General features: G+C 43.4%; 1 long non-coding RNA gene across 2 annotated transcripts; it reads left to right on the top strand.

Annotated features, from left to right (window-relative positions):
• The first annotated feature begins 712 nt into the window (after positions 1 to 712).
• Positions 713 to 2,978, top strand: LOC140686904 (uncharacterized). Of its 2 annotated transcripts, none has more exons than XR_012060906.1 (2): positions 713 to 930; positions 2,209 to 2,978. It is a non-coding gene; the product is annotated as an uncharacterized lncRNA (long non-coding RNA). The 2 variants fall into 2 exon arrangements; XR_012060905.1 differs by having other exon boundaries at positions 713 to 940.
• Positions 2,979 to 6,604: the final 3,626 nt, after the last annotated feature.

The raw sequence follows: 6,604 nt of genomic DNA, 5'->3' as shown, positions 1-6,604 counted from the left end.
TGGGAAGATTTTTACCTGAAAGATTTCTTTATCAGGCACTTTGGTGAAATATACGTTAAGATGCCCAGGGTTGTTTCTGTCCTCAAGAAGCTGACTTACGTGGCAGAGAATGTGAAATTCATCTGGACACACAAAAAACAAAATAGTCTGGAATATATACACACACACACACACAAAGTCCCAGAGCTCCTGGCAACTCACTAAGTTCTCATCTCTTCTTGACAAATACATTTTCCAGAAAATAGCAGTTAATTCACTCTAAAGGCAAAGGTAGTTATTTTCATACACAGCCACAGTCTTCTGGATGGACCAAGGCCACTGGTCAAGGTGAAAGAGTATCTTGACCTTCTGCTGTGCTCTTCTCAGCAACACTTTCCCTTTGGACCATCACCCATTAGCATGACCATAACAGTGACCCGAGGGAAAAGAAGCAAGACAAATCAAAGTGAGCTGTTTTCTGCTGAAAACAGCAATGTTCAAAGATCTCATTAATTCATTTATTCATTCATTCATTCAACAAACACTGACTGAACTCTATTAGCTGGTCGAGTACTTTATTCAGCATTGAGAATACAACAGTGAGCCAGATACTCACAGCCTTGGGGGAGGAGACAAAATATTTTAAAAGGCTATTATGACACAGTATGACAAGCGATAAGCAAGAGGCACTGTGAGAGCACACAAGATAGGTGCCTTCTCTATAGTGGGGCAATAAGGGAAGACTTCCCGGAGGAGGTGACTTGGAAGCTAAGGCCATCAAGAACAAGCAGGAGATGACTAGGTGAAATGGGAGGGAATGTGATGAGAAGCTTCAGAAAAGGAAACGGCAAGTGCAAAGACACGGAGGTTGAGAGCGATATATTACATTGCATTCCTGACAGGGATTGCAAGAGAGAAGGGCAGGCAAACATGAAACACGAGGCGGCAAAGGTACGTTCAGGTATGTTACAGGAGTCGATGGAACATCACAAATAGGATTTAAGAAGTGGCAGGGTCAGATCTGCATTGTAGGAAGAGGTCTGTGGCTATGGTAGATCAGGCAGGGAAATTAAATTTGGGGATGCCCCAGACATCTCTGTAATCAATGAACACAGCCACCACTTGTAGAAAGCATTCTCCCACAGATGGCTATCTTTAACATGCAGAATAACCAGGTAGAAGAGGTGCAGCAGCTACTCCCATTTTATAGATAGAGGAATTGGAGCTCTAACACAGGGTTTCCCAACCTCAGCTTTATTAATATTTTGGACCAGATAAGTCTTTGCTGTGGGGGGCTGTCCTGTGTGTCATAGGACACTTCACAGCATCCCAAGTCTTTACTCATGAGATGCCAGCAGAACCCTCCCACCAAATGTGACAACCAAAAATGTCTCCAGATGTTACCAAATGTCCTCTGGGAGGACACAATCACCGCTGGTTGAGAACCACTATTCTAAAAGCTCAAACCCCACCATACACAAGAGCAAGGATGCTAACCAGGGCTTCTGTCTCCACAGTATACCCTTTTCCAACTCCATCATGCACAGCCTCATCCCTCGTGGCCTCAGCCAATATATCACATGCTTCAATTTGCCTCTAAACGGCTGAAGTTTTCACTGGGAATCTTAAGAACAGATGTCGCCTTCCCCTCGTCATTTTGGTTTTCTTGTACTTCAAAGCAAGGACTCCTTTTTTTTTTCCTTGTGAGCTAAAAATTGTTAGCTCACTGGAAGTGAAAGAGGTATTTCTCATCACATGTGCATTTCTATACATTTCCTTCCAAACCAGTAGGCCGCCGGCACCAAACGTGAGGGTGATTTGCATGACATCAGAGTCCATTTCTGCCCAATTCCTAGGGTGCCTGCCCCTCTCTTGGGCACAACCACCCGTTTGATGATTTGACATTTCCTCTTATAAGTATGCATTTAAAAATAAAACCCAAATCATTGTTCTCGTGGATCTACACGAGAAAGTTCGCCTTGTGATTCAATCTGCAGATGTAAAAAAGAAAGAATTGGAATTTCACAGAGTGTGGTACATGTAGCAAGATGATGGCCAAGCCAATTTCCTCTGTTCCCTCGTTATATGAAAGGGTGGTGGCTGGGGAGACTGTCTTTCCCACACTCAAATTACCCTGTCAGACAAAGGGAGTTTTTTAGAAGAGTCCTGAGCATGTAATTTTATTACCTTAGCACCGTTTTAATATAATTCATGTAATTTCTTCTGCAGGAGAAAGTTATTTTCCTAAATGCCTGTTACAGTGAGAACTGATGGATTTTTGACTCCTACCAACTCCCTCTGCAGAATTTTCTACTAAAAGAAGAAACATTGAGAGGTGCTCAGCTCAAATAACCTCACCTGGGAGCAGAGAGGATTTGCGAGGCCTTTCAAGCTTGCTGACTTCTAATGACGCTGTATCTCAGAAGAGACTAAAAGTATCTCAAAAACTGCCGTGTTCAAGGTCGAACCAAGGTCAAATTTGGTAGAGGTTCTCAACATCTGCACTCTGGCCATTTGGGGTTGGATAATTCTGTGTTTAGGGGCTGGTCCCTGCATTGTCAGATGCTTAGCAGTGTCCCTGGTCCCTACCCATTTGATGCCAGTTGCACACCACACCAGTTGTGACAACTAGAATTGTCTCCTTTTGTCGTCACAGGTGGAAATCAGTGAATTCTGCCTCTTTATTCTAGGACCTTCTGGCCAATTCTTGGGACCCATCTAAGCAGTAGAGAGGAAGAAGCTGCATTCAGGGCTCAAAACTGATTCACGAGCAATCAGGCATTACCGATGGGCAAACTAAGAGAGTCACAAAGGTAGATCTATCAGGTGTCCAACACAACAACATCCTGTGATTTCCCTCCAAAACCTAAGGGCCCATCTGCACAGCAGGATTCTAGAGTTGGACATTCCTTTCCTTTCTGCTATTCAACAAATGTTTGTATACTCTACTGTGAGGCACTGTTCCAAGCACTTCAATAAAGCAACTCTTTTGACCCTGATTACACCCTACAAGGTAGATATTATTATCACTTCCATTTCACAGATTAGAAAACTGAGGCACAGGGACATTAAATGTAAGCTATTGAGTAGCAAACCAGAATTCAGACTAGGGCATTTGATTCCATAGTCTGGGCTCTGATTAGGAAGCTCTGGTGAGTGGACTCTGCATTAGGGAAAAGGAATTGAATTTGGACTGATTCACCTGGGCTCAGTCCTGGCTTTAGTAACTTCACTTACTAGCTGCTGAAATTGGTCAATTTTCCTGATGTATCTAAACCTAATTACCTCCCATCTCCAATACCATCCCACTGAGGGGTTAGCTTCAACATATGAAGGGCGGGTGGGGAACAACACAATTCAGATCACAATTCAGGCCACAGCAAATTCCTTATCCAAAAATAGTTGCCAGCGTGATCATTTTAAAACCTAAGTCAGAGAATGCCACTCCCCTGATTATACACTTTAGCGGGGATTCATCACACTTAGAATAGCATTCAGATATAAATCAAAACTACAAGTTATCACCTCACACCAGTCAGAACGGCCATCATTAAAAAAGTCCACAAACAATAAAAGCTGGAGAGAGTGTGGAGAAAAGGGAACCCTCCTACACTGTTGATGGGACTGTAAATTGGTGCAGCCACTATTGAGGACAGTATGGAGGCTTCCTTGAAAAACTAAAATAGACTTACCATATGATCCAGCAATCCCACTCCTGGGCATATATCCAGAAGAAATTCTAACTTGAAAAGATATATGCACCCCAATGTTCATAGCAGCACTATTTGCAATAGCCAAGACATGGAAAAAACATAAATGTCTATTGACAGATGAATGGATAAAGAAGTTGTGTGGTATACATATACATATACACACACACATACACACACACACACACACACACACACACACACACACACACACACACAAGTGGAATATTACTCAGCCATAAAAAAGAATAAAATAATGCCATTTGCAGCAACATGGATGAACCTGGAGGTTGGCATACTAAATGAAGTAAGCCAGAAAAAGAAATAAAAATATCATATGATATCACATATATGTGGAATCTTTAAAAAATGACACAAATGAACTTATTTACAAAACAGAAATAGATTCACAGACATAGGACACAAATGTATGGTTACCAAAGGGGAAAGCAGGGGAGGGATAAATTAGGAGTTTGGGATTAACAGATACAAACTACTATATATAAAATTGATAAATAACAAGAACCTACTGTAGAGCACAGGGAACTGTATTCAGTATCTCGTAATAGCCTATAATGAAAGAAAATATGAAAACAAATGTGGATACGTATAACTCACTGTGCTGTACCCCAGAAATCAACACAACATTGTAAATCGACTATACTTCAATTAAAAAAAAGAAAGGATAGCATTTGGATCCCAAACTATGACCCTCCTTTCTACATACTCTTAACACCTGCCTATCTGGTTGACCTCCATGCCCACCACTCTCCTCATTACTATGCTCCAGCCATGCTGCCATTTCTTTGGGTCCCAGCACACACCAACTTTGTTCCTGCCTCAGGCACTTCTTCTCACTTACTGTTCCCTCTGCCTGGAACACCCTTCCCAACCCTGTTCAAATGGAGGGCTCCTTCTTGCCACTGAGGTCTCAGCTCCTTACATCAACCATTCAGAAGGGCCTTCCAGACCACTCAAAAGTCACCCCTGCTCACAGTCACCCTATGCATTCTATCTGCTTTGTGGTCTCAAAAACACTCATGGGTGTCTGAAATGATACCTCCGCCTACGAGCAGCGCAGGAGCTCTCTGAGAGCAGAGCCCCCGCCGGTCACATCCATCGTCATGTCCCTGCCACCAAGCCCAGCACAGCGTCGGAGCTCACTGAATGGCCAGTAAATGAGGTGAGGAAGGCAAAGAGGCCCTTTAGTTCAAGTACATACCTCTCCCTCTCCACTATCTCTCCTTACGTCTCCCTCTAAAGTATGTAGCTCATAAAAATTATGTCCTACAGTCACCAGATGCACAGCTCCAGAGCGAAGTGGAATTAGACTTGACAATTACATCACAGACAAATCCATGCTGCAAGGTCCTATTAAAACCAAAGAGAGCTGACAGCTCCCATCACCAGAACAGGAAGGAAAAGAGAAAAGCCAGTCCCTGCCTTTCTTCCTGGCTTAAAATGGGGGTGGGAATGGGGAGCTGATTCTCCCCCTTGCTCCATAAATCTCTTCAATCTTTCAGTCCTATGTGTTACTTTCCTAAATAACAAGACAAAATACGCAAAAGAGGAGAAATCCCAAATCATGTCCCTCCCTCGAGGGGCTAGGACCCAGGCAGGGATGAACTCCTTATAGTACAGGTGCCCACAGTGGTTCCAGTGCTGTATCCCACCCCTGACAGATGAAGAAGTGAACTGTGCTCACCTCCATCCAGCTGCAGATGCACAGAGCTCACAAATGTATCTTGTTTGACCTACAGTATTATTTTTATTTGGATTAGTTGCCAACATTTAAAACGAAGGAGATTTTATTATTTTTTAAAAATCTGTATTTCCAACATCTCGAGAAAATCAATCTCACATCAGGCTCACATTTCCACAATGCAAAACTCTGCTGGGACTGAGAAATGACTACCCACTGCCGCATTCTGGAACTTTCCATTTCATCACCATAATGCACTCTGACCACTTCACGTATTGATATTACCTGTCTGGACCTTGCCAGTATTGAGTCTGTAACCCCTGTTACACACACACACACACATACAAACACAGTAGTCAAGTGAATAGACTCAGAACTTTTTAGGTTGGTCACTGACACTGTGTTGCCTTGAATGGAGGGGACCTTTACGAGACAGCTCTCTTGAACCAAATGTAATGACCCAGAATTCTAAACTTTGCCATTCTCTCTGCAGCCTCCTTGCAGGGAATAAAGAACAGGGGCCACAAATCCTAGTCGCTCTCCTCCCTACAGGAGCAAACATTTGCTGTGATGAATAGGAAAATACTGTTTTTCATGGAAACAGGGACACAGGAGGGCAGGAATCCGATTTTAAAAACACTCAATGCAGTGGACATTGCTAACTGTTCACTAAGATTCATATCTTCTTCCTGTCCTCTCCTGGGGTTTAGACGTGGCTGTGCGGTTGGTTCTCACAACAGATGCAGCTGGATGTTGCTGATGAAGGGGATAAGGCCAAAGCATTAGACTGAAGACTCCCGGGTCCCTGAGTCACAAGGTCGAAGTGACATCCAACAGGCAGAAGCAACCAGCTTGGACTGGTGTATGAGAAGAAACTGTCTTGCATTGGAACCACCCATTTTGAGGCCTACTTGTTGCCTCGGCTTTGTCTATCCTGATACACCCTATAAGCATCCAAGAAAAATGTAAATAAAAATTAAAAGGAAAGTCACACACAAAGCCCCTTTAGTAGCTGCCATCATTCAGAGTCAATTATGTGCCAGGTGCTTTATGCGTTGCGCCTAAAGTCACAATGAGGAAACGGAGATTCTCAGGAGCTAAGTCATCTGCCCCAAGTTACACAGCAACTAGCGGGGGGCTGGTCTAGAGCTGGAACCCAGGTGTGATTCTGAAGTCCATGCTGTTCCATGTTGAATACGTGGGTACGAATTTC

Source organism: Vicugna pacos, chromosome 18, assembly GCF_048564905.1.
Source record: "Vicugna pacos chromosome 18, VicPac4, whole genome shotgun sequence".
In the NCBI taxonomy this organism is placed as follows: domain Eukaryota; kingdom Metazoa; phylum Chordata; class Mammalia; order Artiodactyla; family Camelidae; genus Vicugna; species Vicugna pacos.
Note: the sequence above shows the minus strand (reverse complement) of the source record. Positions and strands in the feature narration are given on the sequence as shown.